A 26,743-nucleotide genomic window follows, 5' to 3' on the forward strand; every position below is an offset into this window, starting at 1 on the left:
CAATCAAACCCACAAGTGGCCAAACAGCATTCTACAACTGTGGGCTTCAGATACACCAGTGAACACCAGGGGGAGAGCACAGGAAGACTCCACAACAGAAGACATCCCCCCCAAATCAAGCAATCAACCCCCTTCTAAGGAAGACATGCACGCCTGGTTCGTGGAACTGCAGGACAAATTTATGTCAACGGTACAGGACCAATTCGCTACAATTAGAAACGACATGAAGCAAGCTGTCCATGAGATAAAAACAGACGTAGCCAAATTAGAAGAGAGGACCGATACCTTGGAAAAAAATTGTTCAAAATGTGGAAGAGGAAGCAACACAGACAAGCGAAACACAAGAACAATTAGTGAGATTAACCCACAACCTGTAAATTCAATGTGAAGACCTGGAAAACAGATCACGCAGAACTAACATCCGCCGCATTAAAAACATGCCCGAGACAGTGTTGGATAGGGATCTCAAAAACGCAGTGCAAGAAGTGTTCAGAGACATAATCAAGGCACAGGATGTAGAAGCCATAGGAATAGACCGAGTTCATAGAGTGGGTCCGAAACGCAGTGGAGCCCCCGGGGAAAGACCCAGGGACGTGCTAGTGGTGCTATCCTCGTACCCACAGAAAGAGAACATACTAAGGAGGGCAAGGCAAATGGATCAAATAAGGATGAACGGGGTAGACATCCAGTTGTGTCAAGACCTAGCAGCAGCGACACTACTAAAAAGGAGAGAAATGGCCCCACTGATCAGAGAACTGGTCTCAAAAGAAATAAGGTACAAGTGGACTTTCCCATTCGGCCTACTATTCGAGTGGGAGGGCAAGCAAAGGAGGGTGACAACCTGCGAAGAGGGACTTCATATAATGGACATACCGATAGAGGAGGCTGTACGCAGTAATACGAAGGCAAGGGGGGAATCGCCCAAAAGACCGAGAGGGTGGGTGGAGGCAAGGCAGAGAAAAAGACGAAATGGAAAAGGGGTTATAAACCTGGCAACAGTGGAATAGGGCATGGCCCAAAGAATGGTGACGACAAAGAACTGCCACCACCCTCTGATCCTGATGAGACACTCAAAACTCTCATGGAACGAGATCGGAGATAAGTCCCATCCATGGCCCGGCCGGGGATCAGGAACAGACTCACTGTAAGGGTCAAAGAGGATGCAGGGTTTAGGACTCCCCGCAAAGCATGACCCGAGTACTCTGAGGGCAAGGAGCGATTGGCGCAACGCCATGGCTACCATAGGGACCCGGGCCCTTCTCGGGATCAAAGTTTGGTTATTGTTAAAAAGTTGGGGGGGAGTTAGGGTGTTTGGGGGGGGAGGGTGGGTATCGCCGGAAGAGAGAAGGGACCTCAGCATAAGGGCGCAATGGGCTTCCAATCCGGGCCAGAAACATGGGTAAGGCCAGAATACTAACATTAAATGTAAGGGGCATGAATTCTCCTGTGAAGAGGAAAAAAATAGAGAATTTGATCAGGAGGGAGAAAGCGGACATTCTGCTACTCCAGGAAACACACATTAAAGCAAAGGACAGGGGAAGGATAGGTCTTAGAGGGTACAGAGTATTGGCACAATCTAATGCAGAGGGGAAAAGAGCGGGGGTAATGATTGCCATAAAGGGTGGAAGGGTGGATATATAGCAAAGCACAATGGCGCAGCTTCATTGGCCTGGTCATAGCGGCCTGGGCGACTATTGCACAGAACTGGAAGAAGCATGACCCACCACTAATATTCACCTGGCTGCAGAAGATCTGGTACCAAATAGCCATGGAAAAGATAACTCACCGAATACAGGGCTCGAGCGGATCCTTCATGAAGGAATGGGGTGGGGGGTCTTAGAATATCTGCAATCAGACTATATGGAACAATGGTGCCCGCACAACATAAGACTTACAGACATATTTTCCTCATAACTGGTCCCGAGAACAAAAATGGAACAATAAACTACTCTTCCGGAGAGTGGGTGGGCAGGGTGGGGAGGCGGTTGATGGGGGTTGATGTTTATGAAATTGCATAATGTTTATACTGTAAATCAATAAAAACAAGTTTTAAAAAAAATAGGACTCCATCAATGTTGTAGGTGTCTGTCTAGACGGGATACAAGCCAACAAAGCCATAGAAAGGGAAAGACACACATGCATGAATTTGAATGACATAAGCCTTCTAACCAGTGCACAAATATTCTCAAACTTGACCTCAACAAGAGAAATCATCAAATATTGCTGGATCCTCAGTCAGGCTTTATCACAACATTCTCTATGCCTTTTTGAGTACATCACTATAACACCCGAGCTTTGGTATCTCATCTGCAGCTGAGGTGTTTCGAGAGAGCAACCAGAAGGTCATAAAACACATACATAACTGCGTGAATTATAGTGACTATATTCTAATATTTAGAACAACCCTAGAACAACATGATCGGGCATTGACGCAAGTATGTGCTGCTCTGGCATCAGCTGGTATGACACTCAATCCCCATAAATGTGAACTTCAAAAATCGCAATGTAAATTCTTTGGACATATATTTTCTGAAAGGACATGATGCTGATTACAGCAAAGTCAAAGCAATTTCAGAAATTCCGGCTCCTTAAGATGTCAGTGATGTCCAATCATTCCTGGGAATGGCTAGCTACTGTATTCGCTACATCAAGGACTTAGCCACTGCAAGCTCACCACTGTGAGAACCAATGGAACAGGGAATGACGTTCGTCTCGTCATCCAAGTGTGAAACATCATTTCAAAACATGAAACAAGACATTGCCTCTGCTGAACATATGGCATATTTTGACCCTTCTGTGTGCACTGAGGTGACTGTAGATGCTAGTCCAGTGGGGCTAGGTCCCAAACATGTTCAGCACAAGCCGGGCAGAGAGTTGGAAAGGCATGCCATTGCTTACAAAAGTCTTTCTGACACGGAACAGGCTAACTCGCCACCTAGAAAGGAGAGGTTAGCGGTAGTGTGGGCCTGTGAACATTTCTGCATGCTTCTTATTGGAAAACCTTTCACAATATTTTCGGATCATCAAGCGTTGACCACCATCTACCCAAAGTGTAAAATGCCCCCTGAATCGAAAGATGGGGTTCTACGCTTGCAAGAGTACGATTTCTGCATTGTTCATAAGCGAGTGTAGGAATTCAATCCAGCTGACTTTATTTCCAGACATCCAATACATCCATTTTCAAATGCAAATATTGCCATCTAAACCAACAGAGACCTCTCTCATTGCTGAACACACTGCGAAAGATGTAACTTTGTGCAAAGTAAAGGAGCTCAGAATTTCCAGGAGGTGGTGATTAATTTCAAACGAATCTCCCCATAATAATTAGAGGCCCACATATATCTGAATCATCCGGGGGAGTACTCATGAGAGGTGACATGGTGAGTCTCGGTGACAGCAGATTGCTGACATTGCTCATGAAGGGCATAGAGGTATGGTGGCCATGAACCGTTGAATAAGAGACACTATGTGGCTCCCAGGGCTAGATGCGCTAGTTGAGAACACTGTGAGATCATGCCATCTATGCCAGTGCACCATGAAACCTGAGAGGCCGGAACCACTAAAAATGTTGAAATTGCTGGACCCTGTATGGAGTGACATTGCAGTTGATTTCTTTGGTCCTCTGGAAGATGGAAAATACCTGTTAGATCTGATGGATGAATATTCTGGGTTTCCCATTCCTGAGCTAGACAACATCTTTTCAGCCTGGGGTATTCCACAAGCCCTCAAAACTGACAATGTCCCCCCTTTCGGTGGACATTTATTCGATCGATTCATGCGTGGCATGGGAATGGAGCATAGGAGAATAACCCCCTCTCAGGCCAACGGCATGGGCAAGAGATTCATGGGCAGTCTCAAGAAAGTAGTTCAGCAATGTGCACAAAGTCCCCTGTCCCGGAACCAGGCAATATGCAAAATGCTCAGAGACTATCGTAGTTCACCCCGCAGCCCAACTGGCAAGTGTCCCGATGAGGTGATGTTAGTTCGGAAGTTACGGACAAGATTACCCCATGTCCGGTAAAAAAACTAATCATCACATGGTACTCTAGTCGGAAAAAACGTGCAAAACCGACTCTGATACAACCAGGTGATTCTGGGCTAGTTTGCCAGCATCAAGAACGGAAATCAGATTCTCCACTTGACCCGATACCCATGAAAGTCACACACGTGAAAGAATTTGTGGTGATAGCGAGAACTCCTGACCGTGCCATTACCAGAAATGTGTCCTATTTCAGGACAGCTCAACAGCAACGTGCTCGCCTTGGAAACACGACGACATGAAGCAACACAGGTTTGATCCCCGTGTCTGTGCTTAGAAACTTCTGGGTATTAAGCGCTTTATAAATACGCTCCCGGGCTATGTCAGCGCTGTAAAAATGCACACACAAAAAAACCACTTGTGAGTCTGAGTGGGAAGAAGAGAGACCCTCTGAAAGTAAAGCATCACTGGATGATGAGGTGAATGGACATTCTAGATCACTAAGAGCGACTAGACGAACCACACGTCTAACTGAAGGAATACAATGAGGAACAATGGTTTTGTCTTTAATTTACTTTATTTAACCCGGGGAAGATATTTCATCCTCCGTTAAAGTGTTAACATTTGATGGATGGAGCGTGAGAGTCGTCGTGCGCAGCATTCCCAATTGGAAGCAGGTGTCCGTTGCGTGAGCCAGGAAGACGATTGCGCCAGTCAGTGCACTCGCCAAGAGCAATGAAGAGGATACACGCACTTTTCGGGTTTGTGTCTTTTCTCACGGTGTATTCGTGTCTTGCTATCCACGGAAGACACGAACGTTTCTGTACATTTCATACAGTGCATGTAATCAATGAAGCGACAGAAAACAGGGACAACACTCTTTTCATAAACTACGGCGAGACAACGCTAACATTACCTGCTCAGCTGTCAGAAATGTTCGGGGTGGTACAGGCCCTCCTCTTAAACACACACACAGCAGCACCAACCATGGTGTGCCCCCTTATTCCTTGCAGCAGAGGCATTGCTGGGGGGGGATTAGGGAGCTATAGCCCTGGGTCTTTAGGTCAGGGACTTGAACCAAAAGGCTATAGCTAGCCCCGAATCCCGCCAGTCCGGACATTAGCTTAGCCCCAGATCTTATCCAGACCTAGCAACACTCCTGCCTTGCTGGTCCCATCATTTCTAATTCGGGGTCAGTGAAAACTGGAGAATATCGTACCGAAACAAATTGACCATTACGAAAATCTCAGGCACTTTTGGACTGACATTTTAGTTGGCAAGATGCTTGAATGAACCTTAGGGCAATCAGAACTCAGGAAAAGATTCAGAGTCTGATTCACAGGAGTGTTTTATAATGGCGCAATCCCATTAGAAAACGTTCTTTGAATCAGTCTCTTAGTCTCCTAAACAGACGCAGTTGTGGCGTGCCTGACGCAAAAATCATAAACATTGAAAAAACAAATTTGTTCACCCGCCACCAGCTTCCAGTTTTCCAATGGTGTACACCCGCAGTGGAAATTCTGCTCTGCCGGGGGATTGTAATTATGGGCCTAATATGCTAGTCTCACTGCCACCTAAATTCTGCCCCTATTTCTATTCACTTAAAAGGCTTTTAGTTTTCAATCTCTCAGCCAATCCTACCAAAACCTCTGACACGATTTTGTTGTTTTCTCTGAAAACAAGAGAAAACATTCTTCCCCCTTCATTCTACAAGTGCCATTTTGCACTGGATGAAATCTGTGGTACTCCAATTGATGAAATTATCTACGAATTTGTAATCCATTTTATTCTGGAATAAGCCTTTAAAGAAAAAAGATTAATTTCAGTTCTGCAGTTTTCTTAAAAAATCAGATATATCAAGAACCAGGTTGGCAGATCTGTGGCACCCGTGGATGCCAACTACGGAATATATGAAGGGGAATGTGGTCAGTGGACTCCATGCAAGGCCAAGGACCCAAGGAGTTGAGATTTCATTGGCATAAATCCATTAGAAGGCACTTTGGAAAAACCTAAGACTTGCCCTTTTCAAACCTCTTGCTCTGAGGACTCTGGAATAGGGTCAGTGTGCAGTGTATTAGCAGTATGTTTGCGTTTGAGTGAAGTTGGATAAGAACGTTCTTTGCCACTCCCATTTCCAAAGCCTGCATATCTGGCATGAGGCTTGCGCTTGAAAAAGTCTCCATTTTACAATGTTGGAAACACATTTCAAATCCCTTGGTATTGATGCCTGCCAGAACACCGCAAATGTGTGCCACACACTGGCAATTTTCTGCAGCAATGAACATTGGTTACTTTCCTCTACCAGAAGACCAGAGGCTAATTTGTTGAATTTAGGGTTTTGTCCATTAGTGATGTTTCAACACATGGGCTTTAAATGCAGTCCTCCGTCTGTGCACATAGTTCTGGGCCCATGAACAAGCCTTCAGGGGAGGCGGTCCCTATCTCCTCAAAGTCTTTCACCCTCAAAATGGACATGGAAGTCACCCAGATGTCCGTACTCACAAATGTGCAAAGGGGATCACATTGCCTGCCACACATGCCCTTATCAACAATGACCCAATAACATGTTAAAGGACCATCCCAAAAATCTGGATCTGTGTGTGCTTTTTGTAAACCTATTTCAATTCTGTACCTCGAAGCACAGGGATTCTACCCAATAATAGAGCAAGCTTGGAAAGATACAGGGAAGGAATGCGTTTTAAAGCCCTGACCACTGCATATGGCATGCAGCCATTGCTTTGAATTTGAAGGACATCACAACGCTCCTTTGCCTTTTTTCTCACAATTTATGTACACCCCCGATGCTGAAGAATACCATATCTTGGTATTAAAACCCGTTTATTTCAAAAAGCATGATTCGTCCCGTTGCGTCAGTGCATTTTTCCAATTGGCCGACCCTCAGCCTTACCTACTTACCCCACATTTACACTTTAATTTTAGCCAATAATATTTCATGAGATTTGATTCCAGGAATAACGAGAGGACGGCAGACGATTTAGGGAGTGTGGTGGGTGGATCTTCCTAGAAAGATCTGCTATGACCGTCTACATTGTCCACAAGACGCTCTGGGGCCAGCGACCACCTTGCATCCAACTCTCTCTTCCTAAGCACTTTGCTTCTCAAGCCCTCTGCTCATCCACCTCCAACTCTCTGAGGGTCAGACGCTTCTACAGGCAGAGAGTGGGGGGTAGTTATCTCTCCTTGACTGGTGCCTTCCTCTGCAACAGCCTCCCGCCTCTCTCAAACTTGAGTAGGACCACCTCAGGTTCCGTAAGCAACTGAAAACTTTCATTTTCACATCTGCATTCTCTCTCTCTTTCTCTCTCCCATGCTGATGTTCTTATCTGCTGTGCTAACTGGTTATCTGGCCACCCTCTGAACCTTATGGGGACCAGGCTCCTTCACGACCAGTAGCCCCATGCACTGTATCCGGGCTTAACATGCATTAGGGACTCTATCTATCTATCTATCTATCTATCTATCTATCTATCTATCTATCTATCTATCTATCTATCTATCTATCTATCTATCTATCTATCTATCTATCTATCTATCTATCTATTATCTTGTATTGCGCCACTAACCCTAAGGCCTCAGGGTGCGCACAGGAGAGAAAAACACAGACAACAGAAAACATAGAATATGAGGAAGACAACAGGAATGGTGGAAACAAGCCAGACTCTACTAGAAGGCAAAGAGTCAAAAGATGTTATAGAACGGACACAATGAAGGTAGTGTCAGTTACAAGAGGAGAGGAAGCCTTACCCATGGCCTAAGTCAAACAAGAAAGTTTTCAGTTGTTTCTTGAAAACAATCACTGAATTGATATTAGCCAGGTGTTTTGGCATAGAATTCCGTAGGGTAGGAGCCCAGGAATTGAAACTGGCTCCTCCAAACCCCTTCAGCGTGTACATGTGTTGGAGCAAAGAGGTATTTCCGTTGGATCGTAATAGACGACCAACAGGTTTGTTTTTTAACCTGGTCTTAAGGTATAATGGGGCCTTACCATGCACGCATTTATGCATGATAGATAGCCCCTTGTGATGCAGTCGTTGTTGAACAGGCAGCCAATGCAGGCTGCGTCTTGCCTCTGAAACATGCACATTGCACCCAAGTCCAAGCACAGCTCGCACTGCGCTGTTCTGGATCACCTGTAATGTTCTAAGATTTGTCTGAGATGTACCAATCAAAAGACTGTTACAGTAGTCCAGCTTGCAGTTCACAATTGCAGCCGCTATCAGTGCAAGATTTTCTCTGGACAGATAAGGACGAATCTGCCATAGAAGTTGGATGTAAAAGTGGCAAGAAGACTTGAGGTCATTGGTCTGCCGGGTGAAAGACAGCTGAGGGTCAGAATCTACCCCAAGAGTTTTTACATTTGTTGATACGTGAATAACGTGCTGACCGATCAAAAAATTATCATATTTCACATCCAGTTTCTTTAGCCGCTGCTGAGTGCCCACAATGAGCAACTCGGTTTTAGCGTTATTGAGGGCCAATGAGTTCCGAGCCATCCAATTCTGAATTTCCCTAAAAATGTGGTTAATACACTCAAGATCTTTTTGATACTCACGTGTGAATTTGATAACTATCTGCGTGTCGTCGGCATAATTGGAAAAATATATGCCCATAGCCGACAGAAGAACACAGAAAAGGCGTGAGTATATATTACAGAGAAAGGGCGATAAGCATGACCCCTGAGGGATACCACATAATAGAATAGAGGCAATGGAGAAAGCATTGTCTTTGGTTACTCTCATATTTCGTGTGTCTAGGAAAGATTGAAACCAAGTCGTCTGCAACCCTACAGCCCCCTGCCTCCTTGCACTTACTTGGAGCCAGCCACCCTGGCGGCATTTAGTTGAGCTTTGATTATTGCACTCTCCCCTTCCCTCCCACTGGCACTTCTCCTCCTTCTTCCTCTTCCAATTGCACTTCCACGATCTGAAGGACACAAGGCCTTGTTAGATCGCTTGTTTGGCCCCCCTTTGTGTTCCCCTTCCTTGTCTTGTTGTGCCTAGAAAAACTTATAAATGACTTATGATATGATATGATATGATATATAATACGATATGATATGATATCATATAATATATCATAGGTTATTCCTTATGGCCTAGTGGTACGGGAGGCGATTCCATTGTAGCTTACCTTTGGCTTTGGGGGAAACGGGTGAGCAAGAGCCCAAACTAGTTCAGCTAGGGGATTTTCATACCAGGGGCCTCATTACTGAACTGTTGCACTGTTGAAAGGTCGATTCTGCATGATGTTACTACTAGGGGAAGAGCTGCTTTAGCAAAGTTTTCCCTAGTGCAATTATGGACTAGTCCTATCACTAAGGAAACTCCACCCATGAAATTATACAGTTTTTGCACTAGTGGAATCTTTTCACTAGTGCTAATGTGGTTCAAAGTTGCCTTTGCATCCCTGCAAAGTTTCTATTATGAGCCCCGGGGTGTGTTAATTGACCTTCCTAGGTAGAGACCTTGAATGTCCACTGATAATGATAATGATGTGTTATTTATAGCGCCTTAATCCAAAGCGCTTTGCAGAGCACATATTTACATACAACATCACCCAACCGAAATGTGCAGTCCTATAATCAGTATTCAGTTTTTGCCAATTAATTGCCTCAAAATAGCCTTGGTCATGAGACTTCCTGGCTCTTGGAGGGTATTCAGTTCATTTGAGTAATATTCCATAAAGGGGAAATACTCACCAATGAATACACCTCGTCTTTCTGTGAATTTGAAGGACATCACAGTGCTCCAGAACTCTAACAACGCCTCCCATTATCTAGCAAAGCATTCACTTTTATAAGGAAGCCTACCATCTCTCCACTTTGTCACCAACCCTATTAATGCTTTGTGTATCAAACATAGTAGTGCACTGGGAAGCTTTTATTACCCCTCACTACTATAGTTACAGAACTTTCAGCAGAGTCATCAAAGTTATTTTGTGTAATAAGGCCTGGAATTTCATATCTGTGTTTTGTTCTGGGAAGTCACACAACAGAATTGTGTAGATTCACTTTCCACTGCAGTTCTACTTAGAGCTCGCCTATGCTCTATTATAAAATGTCGGGCATGCTTAAGGGACTGTAGGCCCATCTATATAACAATTGCAAGTCCATAGAGAGACAGTCTAAGGGATTTCAGAGCTCCTTACTGACATGTCCTATAGTTCCCTGGGTTCTGGCCCAAAAGTTGTCTATGCATATCTTTCTCACATTCACGACCACAGTGACATATCTTTACATCGATGCATGTGCACCTTTTTACATTTGCAGTGGCCCGTTCGGGTCTGTGCCTTTATATCCGGTTTGCTCATTTTTCAGGGAACAAGGAAAACAGAGGTGAAAAGGACGAGTGGACTTGCCTCTCGTTTAAAAGAACATGCAAATGTACCAATGCAAATGCATGAAAATTGTCAGTATTTAGTGCCTTTGACCTCTCCAGTGAAAAACAAATAGTTATATAATCTCGATTTTAGGCCTGCATAGACCATAGAACAGTTTAGCACGGGGTTAAATCCCATGTTATCTTCCAATCCATTTAGATTTCTGGTACTCTCACTGGACTTGAAGGTAAAGCAACCCATTGATTATTCTCTTTCCTGCTGCCTTTTCCAAGGTCTCAAGTGATGACGTATTATATATAGGGGCCCACCCTAAATAATTGGCCTGTTTTTCATGTATAATATTCTACAAGTAAGCACAAATACAGATTCTATCCTTTTTTTAAATCTCCCAAGGTCCTGTTTGTAGAAAGAGAATGGAGGTTGGCACTGCGAGTTTGATGATGATTGGCAGGAAAACAATGGCCCTCATTACAACCTTGGCGGAGGACCATGGTGCTATTAGCACCATGGTCCATGCCGCTAAGGTTGCAATTCCGCCATGGTGGATGGTGGAATTACTGCCCCATTCCAAGGTGAGTGGGGCGGTAATTCCCCATTCACCAATGGCCCCTTCCCCATTCCCATTTTTGCCCCATAGGGCATAATGGGAATGGGGAAAGGCGATAATTACGGCACCGTAAATTACGGTGCCGTAATTATCGCCAAGGTCCCTTTGCGGCATGGCTTTTAATGGCTGCAAAAAGCAGCCGTTAAACAGCCATCCCGCAAAGGGAACCTTGTAATCAGGCGTTAAGGGTCGGCGCCGTTTACGGCGCCGTAAACCCCTTAACGCCTGAGTCGGAATGAGGCCCAATGCATTGTTTCGTCTGATGTCTGAACATTTGCCTTACTGATCTGAGAGTCAGTTTTCCCAACCCTGTCATAGACAATATTCTTGTTGGGGGCCCACGCCAGTCCTGAACAAAGCAGTCACCCAACCTGGTCCAATATATCCAATTCTTCTCCTGATGATGATCTGCCAGGACACAGTGCTGAGCCAGTATGCAGTGTTGCTTACTATTGCGTTACACCACTCCCTTCTAGTTTTTGGGAGTGACCATCAGGGTCGGATTGGGACAGGAAATGGGCCCGGACACCTCAAATAAAGTGGCCCTCACCTAAAAAAAAGTGGCCCTCAAACCCTCATCCGTGAATCATGTCAATTCACAACTTGACAGAAAATGCTACTTCTGGAGGGTTAATGGTGTCTGTTGCATGTAATGTTTTGTGTAAACACTTGAGGAAACGAGTGGTAACATTAATTTTCCATGGCCCCGGCATTTGATAATGATTTGTTATTCAAATAGCACGTTTGCCAAAGCACTGTACATACCACATATTTACATACAATCGTTCCCAACTGAAGTAGATCATGCATAGATTGCAGCAGCGACAGCGAGCGCTGAACCTGCTAGTCTATATTACTGGAGTAAGCTAGGGGGAGCAAGCAGTTCCTTCGTTCTTCCCTCCCATCATCCATCACTCCCTTATCCCTCCCTCCCTCCCTTTCTCTTGATTTTCTTCATTCTTTTTTCTTTTGTTCCTTCCTTTTTTCTTGCTTCCCCTTCCATTCTCTCCCCTTTCTTCATGGGCATCATTCCTCTCCTCCTTTTCTTCCTCTCTCACATTGTTTCCTTCCTGTCTCCCTACCATCTTTCCTCTTAACATTCCCCATTTCTTCTACCCTACTTGTTTATGTCTCTTCTACTATTCCTCCTTATTTCTTTCCCTCACTCTCTATAATTCCTAGCCCATTGTTATATTGGAACATAGCAGTTAAAGATAAATTATTGTGCATGGGTCAACAGGCTAGGGTGCACTCGAGTCAAGTGCAATGATGGGCTCTGCAGCATTCTTGAATCATAGCTGATAACAAAGGGCAGCATCACCACCAAGCCCTTAGTCGAGACAGCGTGAGAGTGTGATAACTCCATGTTCAGACATAAGCATTGAATCTAAGTATGCATGAACCCCACATCTGCGTGTTTCTAGGTGTAGATCTCTCACGGGATTAGGGGCCAGGATTTACAATGCTTGTATGTGTTATCTAGTCTTGCGGGTAAGGTGCCAGGAAAGGGTGATGTCCGCAAGCATGCAGTTTCAGCTATGACTTAACAATTCCACAATTCACCACAACCATGGTACCACCACACACCTCATGCCGCTCAGACAATCCCCAATCTAAAGCAATGCCACACTACGGTTACCACCTCCCCAATTCTACAGCGTGATAACCACCCCTTGTTAAATCAGGGGAAATGCACCTAAACTACCGAGGTGCGATTTCTGGCTGCAAAATTAGGAAAACCTGTCCTCAGCGCACCACGTGATGCTCATACCAGTATGACAGACCATGCTGCAGAAGTGTCACTAGCGATAACCTAGCATTAGATCACTGTATTTAGACTTTAGTGAAGTGAGAAGCTCTAATTTTCCACAACTTCATGTTTTCTATTCAAAACCCTGAGCAAACATGCTCCACACCAGAAAACATGTATTCAAAGGAAACATAGTTTAATAAACCTTATGTCCCTCGGGCTTCCTCCCAGGCACACAAATGGCCCAAGAAAACAGGCTTTGGTGCAACTTCAGAATGGGTTCTCAATGCAACCACTGAATCCGAAGCATACACAGCCTCTGAGAGGTCCCTTACTGAGAGGCCTGTAACAAAACTCCCAATGCACAGGGAAGCACAGAGAAACATTGCTTGATATCATTGTGTGTATTGGGATTCAGCTGTGCAAGTGCACAGGTACAATAAAAGGTAGGGTCTGTACATTCAACCATACACCCAATATCTATTATAGCAGGCTGTTTGGAATAAGGGCCAGCATTTAAATGCCGGAGACCGTGACTAATGTTGGAATAAACAAAACTGAGCTTTTAAGAGAGAATAATGATCATACACCTCAGGTATCAGCAAATGCAACTGTCTGCCAGCACAAAAGTTCTTTTTATTTCACCTGCCCTTGACCTGCAAAGTTAAGGAGGAAGCAGTGTGCAATGCATTCTGGGAAATAGTTTTTTAAAATTGAATTAGTTTTGCTGATTGCCTCAATCCCCATATTGTGGCGATATGGTATATTCCGAAATACAATCCTAGGCTTACAGAACGTGACAGCTGTAGTCCAAAGTTTGGAAGCAAATGAAAAACTAGGCTCCAAAGCCAACAGTTTGGACTGAGAGCAAAAGGACCACATTATGACAAATTATAGTGCACATTTGTGCCTGCCACACTTTATACCTAATGCAGAAGTAAAATTGACTGTCTGTGTCCTATAATTGTATACTGGAACTTAGAAAATCAGCTCTCACAAGAAGCACTGCATTAGACACTCCTAGTCAATGGGCATGCACAAAATACACATACAGGCTGCAGTATTTACTATAGTTTAATGGAAATTTCCATTTCTGTAAACTAAAATTATGAAGCTTTGTCCTGCCCTGTAGCGGTTTTTCCATGTTGAATTTCAGACATTTTTAGAAGATAAGAGCTTTTGCTCATGGGTTAAAAAGAGACACGTGCCGTGGATGCAGTTCGTTTTCAGTCTTAGAGAACTTTTAGAGAGGCTGATAAGTGTGACATACATACATACAATCTCACTGCATGAAGGAGCCAGCAGGTACGATAAGATAGACAGCCCAGGTCGAAAATAGAGCTTTCTGCACATATTTATTGTGACACTGGGACCACCTAAATACTATTATCATCACCACTCCCTCCCAGGGCCACCCAATTTAAACCTTTACAATTAACCGCCTTCACCGTGCTTTTTTAACACTGACACACTAAGTAGCATGAAATGCCTTTGCCACTGGGCAGCACTAAGTGTTTTCCCCACAGAACACCATCACATTCACATGCCTTTAACACAAAGCAGCACTGACAGGAGCGTAGCATCTTTGACAGCATCATAAACATCTCTTTCACTGAGTAGCATCAAATAGCAGCATTAATGTTTTGTACCTTAGGCTGCACATTTGGTTACTCTGTCCTGACCTTTCTGCAGCAGGTAACCACTTCAGAACTAGTCCCCCTTGATTCACATAAACTGTAGTCGGACCTCCTCCTTTTTTGGAGCCCTCCTACCGAGTAGCACTCCAAAGAAGTGAGGGCCCTGTCCGGGCTATCTCAAAATGGACGGACAAGCGCAGACTAGCAACTAGAAGCCCAGTGCCCACTAGCTAGCATCAGTCGGGCTGCCTTCAACAAACCAACTGAGCTGCACCATAAACGCCTTATGCACAGACATGCAACAAGGACAGCCATGTCTCTAACACCCTCTGGGTCCACATTATGAGAAATCGTATTTAATTGAATACTTGGGGCCAGGCTTCATAGAATATGGAGGGTGGAGACAGAAAGATAAAGGTAAAAGGGGAATGGGAATTTGGAGTAGGTTGAAGCTTCAATTAGTAGAATGAAAGACTGCACAATGATACCATTTCCGAAAACTTCACATCAACCAGGATACCTAGGCCCTGCATGTGCCACCAGGACAGGACCTTTCACCTTTCCTTGCACCCAGTGTGTCCAGGGAAGCTCTTCCGTGTGGGCCGGGTCCACACTACTTTAAGCGTGTTGTTCTGGCATTCATTCAAACTGGCAATCCTGCACACACACATTCATGTACACACAAACAAGTTGTTTTAGGATTCAGTGTTCCCCTCTTCGATGGTGCACTTTTGTAAGTAATAGGACTACTACAAAGGCCGGCCCTCCACCGCTGTCTAGCCCACACTGAGCCAGGTGTTGCAAGCAATGACCCACACAGACCATGACACTGCTCCCTTCCACACCAGCTCATCTCATGCTCCCACCACCATATGCCATGGATGGGGGGGATGCTGCTGCCTGCAACAGGTGTTTGAGGAAACCTGATCTTCATTCAAAAGACACTCATTTAGTGAAACTGGAAATGTGATTTCTTTTTCATATTTGTTTTTGTCTCTGCTGGAACATCCCTTTGTGGTTTGAGTTGCATGTGTTATTAGCCATGCTGACATGATGATTGCACGGCAGTGACACACACTGACTGAGTAGCAGTGCTCTGGCCCTTTCTCGACTAACAGAGATAGCAACAATTGATTACAAACACTTCACTTGACTGTTCTCGTTCAGAGTGGCTGCCTCTTCCCCGACTCCCGACCCCCGGTGCCCATTCAATTTTATGTTTTTATTATTTACAGTGTGCAATCCACGTGCACAAATTCTGTATCCAGAGATTCACTATTGCAGTTTACGGCTGGGCCAGGCAGCTCGAATATGCCCCTCGTTGTTGTCGGGTGTGCTTTGCTTGAGGCCTGCTTCCTCCTCTGTCATCAACACTTCCTTTCGAATATCTGTGCATTGTGCTGGGTGTGGCACACAGCAACACAGCAATGTGCATGACGGCCCACGCGTCTTCAGCATGATTGGCTGCCACTGCCAGACTGCTTCAAATCAACAGGCTCCCTGACCCTGCCCTGAGAGGGCGAGGCTCAAGAGCCATCCCCAGACCAACCCCGACCTGCCCCCCACCTAAGGCAGTTAAAAGCAAACGTGATGTATAGCTCACCCCCACAACAGCAATTATTGGTGTTCTCGAAGAGAACATGAAGCTTCCTGTCTGGTGCCAAGCCAGTGGATGTCTGGGGCACTGGTAGCCCCTTGTCTCATGCTATTGGTGCATCATCAAAGCAAAGTTAACACTTAATAAGTATTAACCTTTCTTTGATGATGGTCTCCGACTGACACTGTGTGCATCCTAATCATAAATACATCCGTTTACCACTGTGCGGTGAGCTGACAGGCAGGCTGTGTGAGGTAACGTAACAAGTACAACTTCAGTCACATAAATCCAACCCAGCTCCATGGATATTAATGTGGCTCATAAAACCAGCCCCAGAGTGGCTTATAAAATCGGCCGCAGGCCATCCAAAGTCCATTTTGATTCTGCCGGTGGCAGAATGGCAGATAGGCGAGTCCGCCCCTGGTGACCATGTGTGCTTTCCAGTTCTTTAGCACTTGTCTTACTAAATTACTTAATGGCATGCCAATCACTTGAAAAGGGTTCTCTGGAATTGCCAAAGGAAGCACTCTGAAAAGAAATTGCAACATCAGAAGGGCTGTCTTCACCTCATCCATCATTTGTTGCTGTTTTGTAAAGCACCAACTGCGAGCGCAGTCACTTTGTAGCACTCCAAGAGGAAGGTCGAGAAAGATTTATGGATGGGGACGAAAAGAGGGTTAGAACCTGTACAGCGGGGCAAATAAGCAAGTAAGGCAGTTACAACAGCCCTGCGCTGCACTCGTTCTGCCCAGCTCTGCAACGGTCTACACTAAACATGTTTCACTCCTCTTGTGGTCCGTATTTACTCTACAAACTGATGAGCTTCTTCAGGGCCTTTACTTGACTATTAATCCATTTAGTATCCTCTCAAAAGTTTAAATTTGTGTTCTCCTTTCCCACACCTGATACATATATATAAATTTTAGCCAGGTTTATTTAATTCTCCTTATTTCATCTGTAAATTCTGCAACAAATGAATTCTGGTGCAACTATCTCAGGCCAATCCCTCTGAACGTTTCCAAAAACGTTTGTTGTTTTCTTCTATTTTTAGTAAGTCTCTCATTTGCAAGTGCTTGCAAGCCATCCGCAATGTAATCCTCGTGTTTGCGCGTGCAACTAAATTCTGCATATATATATATATATATATATAGGAGGTGTGGGGATATTAAAAAGGGGAGCAAAAATCCAAGGACCACAATATGAGTGAAACACGCGAAGGCCATTGCTCGGAAAAGCGTTCGTAATTATTACTGGATCACTGGCCATTGTTGGGGAAAAGCTTAAATGTTTATTATTTGCGTTCAGATGCATTTAGTGAATTATAGGACCTAGAGGTTGCCCTTAATGATAGAAAATACTACATAGAAGTGTAAATAAGGACATCATATTTTCCTAATTAAGGTAGCATTTGTTTTTAAAATGCACAAATAGTTTATGAATGGTTTGATTAAAAATTCAAATGAATGAGCGCACATGTTGTGTTCATTTATTGGAAAGGTGAACCTATAATGATCCTCTTGGACATTGGTGCTTTTCATTTCACCATTCACCCGTGATACACAAGCAGGAGGCTTCATTTCCAGGGCACGTAGTCACAGTGAGGTAGGGAGCCACTGCCCAATCCTTGTACACATCCTAGACGCTGATGATTCATACAGTGCAGCCAGCCGGGCTGTACGCCCAGGTCCTTGCCCCAATATCACCAGGCCCTTGTTCAGAAATGGGCATTCAACCCAATAAAATGCTTTCTTGGTATCTAAAAAGTGGCACATCACATCTGCTCCACCTTTGCCACTTAGTAGGTCAAGTTGACAGTGTTCCTGATATTATTCCTTGCCAAATGATCACCATGGATTATGCGAGTCTATACTCGCACTTTTCAAACCACTAATACCTTGGCCAGTAGCTTCCTGTTTATTTTGGGAAGTGGTGTGGGCCTGGGAGAAGGTCGAGCAGTCAACTCCTTTCCAAACGTAGATGTTACAGAATGATGGGGCTCTGGTGCCAGTCAGTTGCTATGTGATTCTTATCGAGTGCATCCTGCTGAAATCTTTGTTACCTCAGCAACCATTATGTAGGAGGGAATAGAGCTGTAAAGGTTGGGGAGATATTTGTGATCGATTATTTTAAAAGCATGTTTTGCAACAACAAAACGTACCACACATAGCTTCGCACAACAGCACATGACAACTACCGACCGAAAAATCACACCTATGCTCAGCAAATGGTGTAAACCAAACTGAAGCTGTCAACAGAACACCACAGGACACTTGCACTTTTTCTCGCTCAGTCCTACTAATTTGCCCTAGCCTCTTGCCTTTTAGATTCGCCAGGGGAGCACTCAGGTGGTGATAGTGCGCAGTATAAATATCCTTTAACATAACATCTGATATTTGGCACATTGATGTGTTTATTTTATTTTGTCTGTATTCCATTGTGTGTTTGTTTCATGCTTAGTGAGCTAGCTCACATTAAATTATTAATAGGTATATTGCATAAACTTCCAACCACACATTGGACTGAAGACATTTTTCTATGTATATTAGTTTTGTGGATTCTAACAGCTTCAACATATTTATAAACATTTGTAAGCAATTACTAGATACATACGGTGTACGTAAGTAATAAGCACAATCTCAAATCACAATACTTACACATAGATCACCTATATATTGTGCCTTGCTCTAATGACATCTCGTCCAGTGAACAGAGGGGACATGTACTACCCAAAGATAAAGGATGATGGGTCTGGGTGTCGGTCTGGGGAATAGCCTCTTGACACCTTCTCTTAGATCCCATCAGGTGGCAGGGGACAGTCACAGTGGAAATCCATATGGACCCCATCCCAGGTTAATGAGCCTGATGTCCCACCTGCCAGACCCAAAGTCCCTCAGAGAAAAAAACAAACACACAGACTTGTTGACATTCAACTTAGTACAGAAGATGCTTTTAAGACCCACAGTTACTGTTGCCAAAGTTCCTACAGTGGATAACAAAGGCCGAAATAAATTCTCTCCCAAGTTTGATTTCCCACGAATGATGCAATGTTGCCAGTTGAGTGTTTACCAGTAGCAATTCTACATGTAAAGGATTCATTTTTACCAACCCATTGTCTACTAGTAGAGGTTTCTCTGGAGAGTGATACAACGCTGTCATTTCCCCAAAGACCAGCCTTCCTGTCACAATTGGAAGGACAAACTAAGAAAAAGGAGATTATTTTTCAAAAGGGACGAAAGGATAGCACGTAGTCTGTGTGCATGAGAGCTAGAAGGAAGTCTGTCTTGATGTGGCCCGTGGACACAACAGGCAATTCACAATCAAATAGATGTGGCTGGATGACACATGTCTTATCCTTTCCTCTCCTACTGCTGGTGCTGGACTGAGGTGCCAACTCTCTCTCTTTGCTGAAGAAGCCAAGGTGGGATTTAGGAGCTTGAATCAGCTGATAGTGTGTTACTTTGGCATTGCTTGGACACTGTCCCAGAGATCAAACAGGGCCTCTAGGGTGGAAACGCCAAACTGACACAAAAGCATGAGTCACTTTATCCATCAGTAAGCCAGTGTCACCATCAACCAACCATTGTTACCAACGCAGAGCCTAAACAGCAACACTGGGCCTGTGTCACCATCACCAGCCCCAATCACCATCACAAGCACCTATCACCATCACAAGCACCTATCACCATCACAAGCACCTATCACTTTCACAAAAACTATGTTATCACTGGTCCTTTTATCCGAAGATACTTTCATCATCTCTGTCCCTATCATCACACTCACAATCTCTGTCAGTAGCCCATCCCCCTGATTAGTTTTTTCTCACCATCATCAACACCTTTCACCATGACAGGTTACCATCCGGAGACATTGTCGTTATCATAGCCGACATTTACCATCACAGATCGCCATCATCAATCCCTTGTCTGCTGGGCTACTATGGTAGCTAGAATCCTGCTTGTGTGCTGACCCATAATCAGCAGTGGACCCCTGTCACCACCATCATTAACTGACTCATCACTTCCACTGAGCCCTGCTTCCATCACAAACACTGGTCACTATTGCGGTCACCCTCACAGGGTTTTTTCCACCATCGCCAACACAACCCTTATTGCCATCACAAGCCTCTATCCCCATCACACAGGTTCTTGCAACTATCTATGAGCCCTTTTCAATATCCCAGAGTCCTTGCCAACATCACTAGTCACCTGTCAACATCCTTGAGACCGTGCCACTATCACTGGTCGGTCCCCTGTCCCCAGAGCTACTATCCATCTGCCATCTGCCCTGACTTATCATTATCATCAGCTTTTTCTCATCACAACCGTGTTACATCACTGGGCCCCAGGCGAAGAGTTAAACACTATTGATGTGGCTCCGAAAGAATAAAGACAATGCAGCCCCACATCTTCCAGTAAAACCACCCCAGAACACATCACCTTCGAGAAGGAGTTTTTGGGTGAAGTGTTCCATCACCCCAGCGCACAGTGCATGGGGTTGAGTAAAATAGAACACGTATTACATGTCCCATATCTTATAAGAATAACAAACATGAGAAAATAAATTCGTGTAGAACTTTTGGAGTTCTTTCAATTTCCAGCCCTTACCCTTACCCCAGCCCCATTTCTTCTCACTGATCTTGCACGTTCTGAATACTCACAAGGCATAGTAGGTTTGTCCTTATCTTTCACTTTAATCGTTGTTCTCTAATCCCATGTTCCCACCCTGTTGCCCCGTGGGAGTTGTGAAACAGAATTGACTTACTGTATAAGCGCCTTAATGAATGCACAATAAAATAAATAAATAAAATACATAAATAAATAAATGTGAAATTCCCAATTGCACCAAAAAAGGAGAACCTGTAGGATCTGAAATAGGCTGATTGGTCACATTAAGGGACTTGGTGACTTATGGGTAAATAGAAAGCTGTAACAAAATGCCAATTCCCTTAACATATTGAGAATATTTCCTAGTCTCTGGAATTCTTTGCACTAGGTTGTTCATTAGAGGACAATAGGAGTTGCACAAAAATGTATTAAACTTGTAAATTTTTTAAGCAATCATATACGATACGGAAGGGACCCGCAAAGGGACTCTGGAGCTAATAACGGTACCGCAATTTAATAGCGCCATGGCTACCTCCAACCTCGTAATGAGGCCCAATGTATTCCATTGTTGGATGCAGTGTTCTATGCAATCACATTTGCTTGAAATACAACATTTCATTGATCAGAATACATACATTGCTTGTACATTTTGAAACCAATGTTTCCAGAAAAACAAGTCTCCAGCAGCCGTCACTTATTTTGCTAACAAAGCTATTTTCTTAAGGCTACCAGAAATGATAAATAACAGAAATCAAGCAAAACGTTTGATTTTAAAAAAAGTTTTACAAACATGTTAGGTATGAACAACATTAACAGGCTCATTTTCTGTGGCCTGATGCAGTAAATCAAGGCGGTTTGCTCCTTGATTTCCTGCTCTCGGAGAGCTGGGAAATGTGTTGCAGGCGGAGTGGTAGGCGGGAATCCATTTCCTCCTGTTCCTTCCTGCTACACCTGCAAAACCTCTTCCTTGCATGCCTGCATGAGAGCTGTAAAATGAAGTGATTGCTGTGGAATCGACCTTCAAGTGGTACCTGCTGAAAGCTGGTAGATTCCATAGCAATCCATTGCAAAGGAAATCTGCAAAGCGTTATTTTCAGGCAGTATTTACATCTTTTACAAGATGGGGAGTAGAGAGTAATGACTATTTCGCCTGTTTTTAGTCTTTACCTGTGCACTCCGTTTGGCAGAAGTACGAAAGTGCATGCAGAGGACTCAACAGCACATGCCTACTACTGTGCAGGGACTCCTACATGCAATTAGCAATATATCTATAAAATTAGCCCCTAAGTGTTAAGAGCCTTCTCATAGAGAACCTTGTTTCCATGCAGTAAGAAGAGGGTATCAGTTGAGATTGGCAATGTATTATATGTATAGGTTTGTTTGTTTGTTTGTTTGTTTATTTATTTATATGGCGCACCTTACCCAGGGGCACCAGGGCGCAGGCAGAAGATAATTCGAAGCTTACAATGTTGCGGCAATATACACATTGAGGTAATGATAGAGATAACCAAAATTACAGGATAAGAGATGTAAAAATCTTCAAACATACAAAGTCAATATCTATGCAGGGGTAAATAAACAAATATACAAATATGTACAGGGCTGTAAGAGGCGGGTACTCCTGAGAAAAGTATTCCGGCTTACAGGATTACAGGAATAGGAGGTATGGAAGTGTATGCCAATCTTCAGATAGGTCAATATCTATACAGGAGGAAGGTGTACAGATGTGTGCTGTAAGGGCTGTTAGAGGCGAGGGCGAGGTCACGGGCAGGGTATCACTATCTATACCTAGGTATAGAAAGTGCAGCTACAAACAAGGGTTGTTGGAGTTAAGGTGACTGATGAGGTGTTTTCTAAAGTGTAAGTATGGTTGGTCAGCTCTTAGGTTATGTGGCAACGAATTCCAGAGCATGGCAGCTTTCACCGGGAAGCTGTTCCCACCAATGGTGGATAGTTTGAATCTGGGAATTATCAGGCGGTTGGAATTGATAGTTCTTGTTTGTCTGATGGAGGACTTTCTCTTTACCTTGTCCATCAGGTAGCTGGGGGCGGCATTGTTGAGGGCTTTATGGGTTAGGGAGGCCAACTTTAATTTGATTTTGTTGTCTGTGGAGAGCCATTTCTGTTGGCGTCTAGTGGTAGAGATATGATCTCTCTTATTAATGCCGAGGGCAGCTCTCAAGGCATTATTTTGCAGGATTTGAAGCCTGTGGATAATGGCTTTGTTAGCGCCGCTATAGAGGGCATTACAATAATCGAGCCTAGATAGTATGAGTGCTCTTGCCAGGATCAAGCAACTGTCATTGGAAAGGAATGGTCTGCCTGCCCTTATTAATTTGCAGGTGTACGCAGTGGTAGATGCTAGTGAGTTGACCTGTTTATTGAATGACATAGTGGCATCTAGATAAAAGCCGAGGGTTTTTACTTCCCTGGATACTCTAATGAGATTGCCATCTATGTTGAATTCAGCATATTCAAGGCCTAATTTGTTGATATTGGCGGGGGAACCTAGGATGATGAGCTCTGTCTTGTCATCATTCAGGCATAGACCATGCAATGCCATCCATGCCTGAATGATGAGATATACCCTATTCACCAACTCTCTGTCCTTACTGTGATCCCCTGAAAGTGGGAGGAGAATCTGAGTGTCATCAGCATAGTTAGTGTAGGTGACACCCAGATGGTCCAGATCGTCGAACAGGGGTTTGGTGAAGATGTTATATAGTGTGGGGGAGACGCATGAGCCCTGCGGGACTCCACAAGTAGTAGGAGAAGGGTCTGCTGCTGCTGAAGGGGAGAAGACTCTCATGGTTCTCTCGCTCAGAAAGGACTCAATCCATTTGATAGCTTCTGGGGAGAAGTGAGCGGCTGAGTCAAGGTGTTTGCAGAGGACCTTGTGGTCGACGAGGTCGAAGGCCGCGGAGAGGTCGAGTAAGAGGAGGAGTGCTGTCTTACCCTTGTCCCTAAGATCATCAATTTGGGTTTTCAGATCGATAAGGGCTGTTTCTGTGCCGTGAAGTGGGCGGAAACCTGATTGTCTGGAGCCTAGTAGTTTGTGTAGTTCTAAGTATTTTTGAATCTGGACGTAGGCAACTTTGTCCAAGATTTTCAGTAGGAAGGGTACTGTGGTGATGGGTCGGTAGTTAGTGGGGATGAGGGGATCGAGCGTCTGTTTTTTGAGGAGGGGGAGCACCCAAGATTGTTTTAAGTTGGCGGGGATGCTGCCTGAGGAGAAAGAGGCGTTTATGAGTTTGGAGATAAAGGGCGACAGGTCTCTGGCTGCGTCCTTTATTATGTGCGCGGGGCAGATATCGCCTTTACAGTTTGATGGTTTAAGGGAAAGGATGATTTTCTCAACCTCCAGGGTGGTGGTTTTAGAAAAGGTGAATGAGTTGATGTGTGTACTTGGTGTGACAGTGGGCGGAGTTGTGGGAGGGTTAGTGAGGTTTAGTGAGTCTTTTTTTAGTTGAATTTTGTTTTGTAGGGTGTTTATTTTATTTTCTAGTGCTTGTTGTATGTCTGTGCACCAGGTCTGGTTCTTAGTGCAGGTGTCGGGTGTAGCAATGGGTGACTCAAGTTCCTTCAGTATGGAAAAGAGCTCCTTCATACTTGAATTGGAATTGGCAATGCGGATGTTATAGGAGTTCCGTTTGGCTAGACAGATTTCAGCTTTGTAATGACGAGAAATCGTGTCAAGGATGGCTTTCCTTTCACTGGAGGGGCATAGTTTCCAATCAGCTTCACATTTTCGCTTTTTTAGGCGGAGGGCTTTGAGTTCGGGTGTATACCATTTGTTTAAATGGGTTTTTGGCTTGCTGGTGCGGAGTTTGAGTGGGGCAATTTTGTCCATGGTAGATAGCATGATTTTATTGTATTCGTGAACTAGTGTAGTGGGATCTAGATTGTCTGGTAATGCGTTTAAGGTTGGAAGGATAGCTGGGATGATTTTTTCTATTGAGATATTTTTCTTGTTTCTTGTGAGGCAGGGTGGTGCCAGTGACACGGTTGTGGTAGTTGATCTAGAGGTCAGAAGGTTGAAGGAGACCAGCGAGTGGTGGCGGCGGTGATGACCGCTGAGCAATTGGCATCAGCAACCCAGTCTAGGGTTCTACCCTTCAGGTGGGTGGGTAGGTTGACTTTTTGAGAGAGTCCGAGTGAGGATATCGTATTGGCTATGGTAGATGCATGTGAGTCTGCTGGGTCGTTGAACCCTAGGTTGAGGTCCCCTAGTAGCAGTAGTTGTGAGGTGGTTTTCGCATTGTTAGAGATTAGGTTATGTAAATCTTCCTCAAATGTTCCAAGTGGACCTGGTGGTCTGTAAATCAGGTGGATAGTGAGGGATTGGGTGTGATTTATGGGGAGTTTGGCAGTGAGGGATTCACACGACTGCAGAGTTTGAGTCGGGGCTAGTCTGAGAGCTAAACTTGCTTTGGATATGATGGCGATGCCACCGCCCCAGTTACCTACCCGGTCCTGCCTAGATATAGTGTAGCCGTCTGGGATGGCCAGCATTAGAGATGGGCCTGCTGCATTGTGGAGCCACGTTTCGGTTAGGGCAATAAAGTCTAATTTCTCTGTGATAATTAGGTCTGCTATATCGAGGGCATGTGCGACCAATGATCTGGTATTTAGGAGAGCTCCTTTGTAGGAGTGTACATTCGTTTTTACCGAGATGTTAGTATGGGTGATAGGTTTGGACTTGGTTGTGGGTATAGTGGTGCCTTTGGTTGACCTTTTGGCTTCGCATTTGGAGTCAGACAGGGATCTTCGGGGCGGCTCAAAAAGTTTAGAGAGTCTGGCGCGAAGTTTGTTGTTTCTTTCGGTGGTAGGACAGGGAAGGGAGGCAAGGGTTTTGGGTCCATTTCACAAAACATCCCATCAAGAGTTATACCAACATTGTGCATTTTAGACCTGGACTTCACAAAAATATAAAACATTATACAACATGTAGATACCACTAATTAGATAATTATCACCAAGTGTCTGAGAATCCAAGATACAAGTATACATTTGAGGGCTTAGATCCTAAATCCATTTTGAATTGACCACTATTACTAAACAAACATATTGCATGTTACTCAACAGTTGAGTGGGGAGCTCATGCACAATTATTTGCAGTTTTTCTGTGTGCAGAAATATTACCAGTCAGAGTAGTCTACACAGAGTCAACCAGTCCTCTAAGCATATCAGGCAGAGCCCAGTGTGTTTATATGTGATTTCATTGCTGTGTCGAGGGGTACTCAATATTTTTCTGGTGCCTTAGAATGAGGGGGGCACCCCGCATGTAGCTCAAGGGCACAAACCCTTAAGCTTGTGAGTGGCTGCAAGCAACTGGGAGTGGGGAAGAGGTGACAGGGGGAAATGAAAGGCAGCCAGAAGGCATGCTCCCCCTTTCGGTTTCCGTTCCCACCTTCCCACCAGGTGTTAGGGGGGCTCACACAGGCATCCTGAAAGGAAGCCCAACACAGAAGGGACCCAGACAGCCAGGGTGCTAATGGCAGGTGCCAGCACTCTGGCAGCATGTGTTTCTCTCCCCCTTTGACGTCAAAGGGGAGAGAACATAAGACAAACAGAGGAGGTGTACGCGGGGGGCCACGCACCTAGGTGCTAAGTGGCCGTTGGCATATGTTGCCCTATCTAATGCACAGGGGCCAAAGGGTTGTGATGGCCCAGTGGTAGAGTAGGCCTATAAAGACAGGGCTGCTGGAGCATATCTTCAGAAGAAACACTCTGCCCTGAGTGTACTGGACTCTGCGTTCGCAGACCCAGCTTCTGTTTTTCCCAGATCCCACCCACCCCGGAAGAGGTACATTTGGGTGAGCAAAAGACAACGGTCGTTGTCAGGAAGGCGTGGAGGAAAAGAACTGGAAGACAGCCTTAAAGGAAGATGCAACAGGCACAGGAGTGCTCACCAGACAATGTACAGGTCCCAAACACACGGACCTGGGAGCCCACTTTTTTGTGGGCCACCCGGTGAGCTAAGAAGGGCAACTTCTATTTCCTGGCCCAAGTGCCCAAAGGTTCAGAGCTATGATAACAACGCACACCTTTGTGTTGGGAAACAAACACAATACTCCTGTTTTGGTTTATTAGTATTATATTTAGTAAAAAGCCACAACCTTTTTATTGCCAACACAAGTATGAGTCTGCGTGTTGTTTACTGTATATAATGTATGATGTCCAGGTTCCCTAAGCTTAGCGGTTCCACT

This window comes from Ambystoma mexicanum, chromosome 1q (genome assembly GCF_040938575.1).
Source record: "Ambystoma mexicanum isolate Mex_15411 chromosome 1q, UKY_AmexF1_1, whole genome shotgun sequence".
NCBI lineage: Eukaryota > Metazoa > Chordata > Amphibia > Caudata > Ambystomatidae > Ambystoma > Ambystoma mexicanum.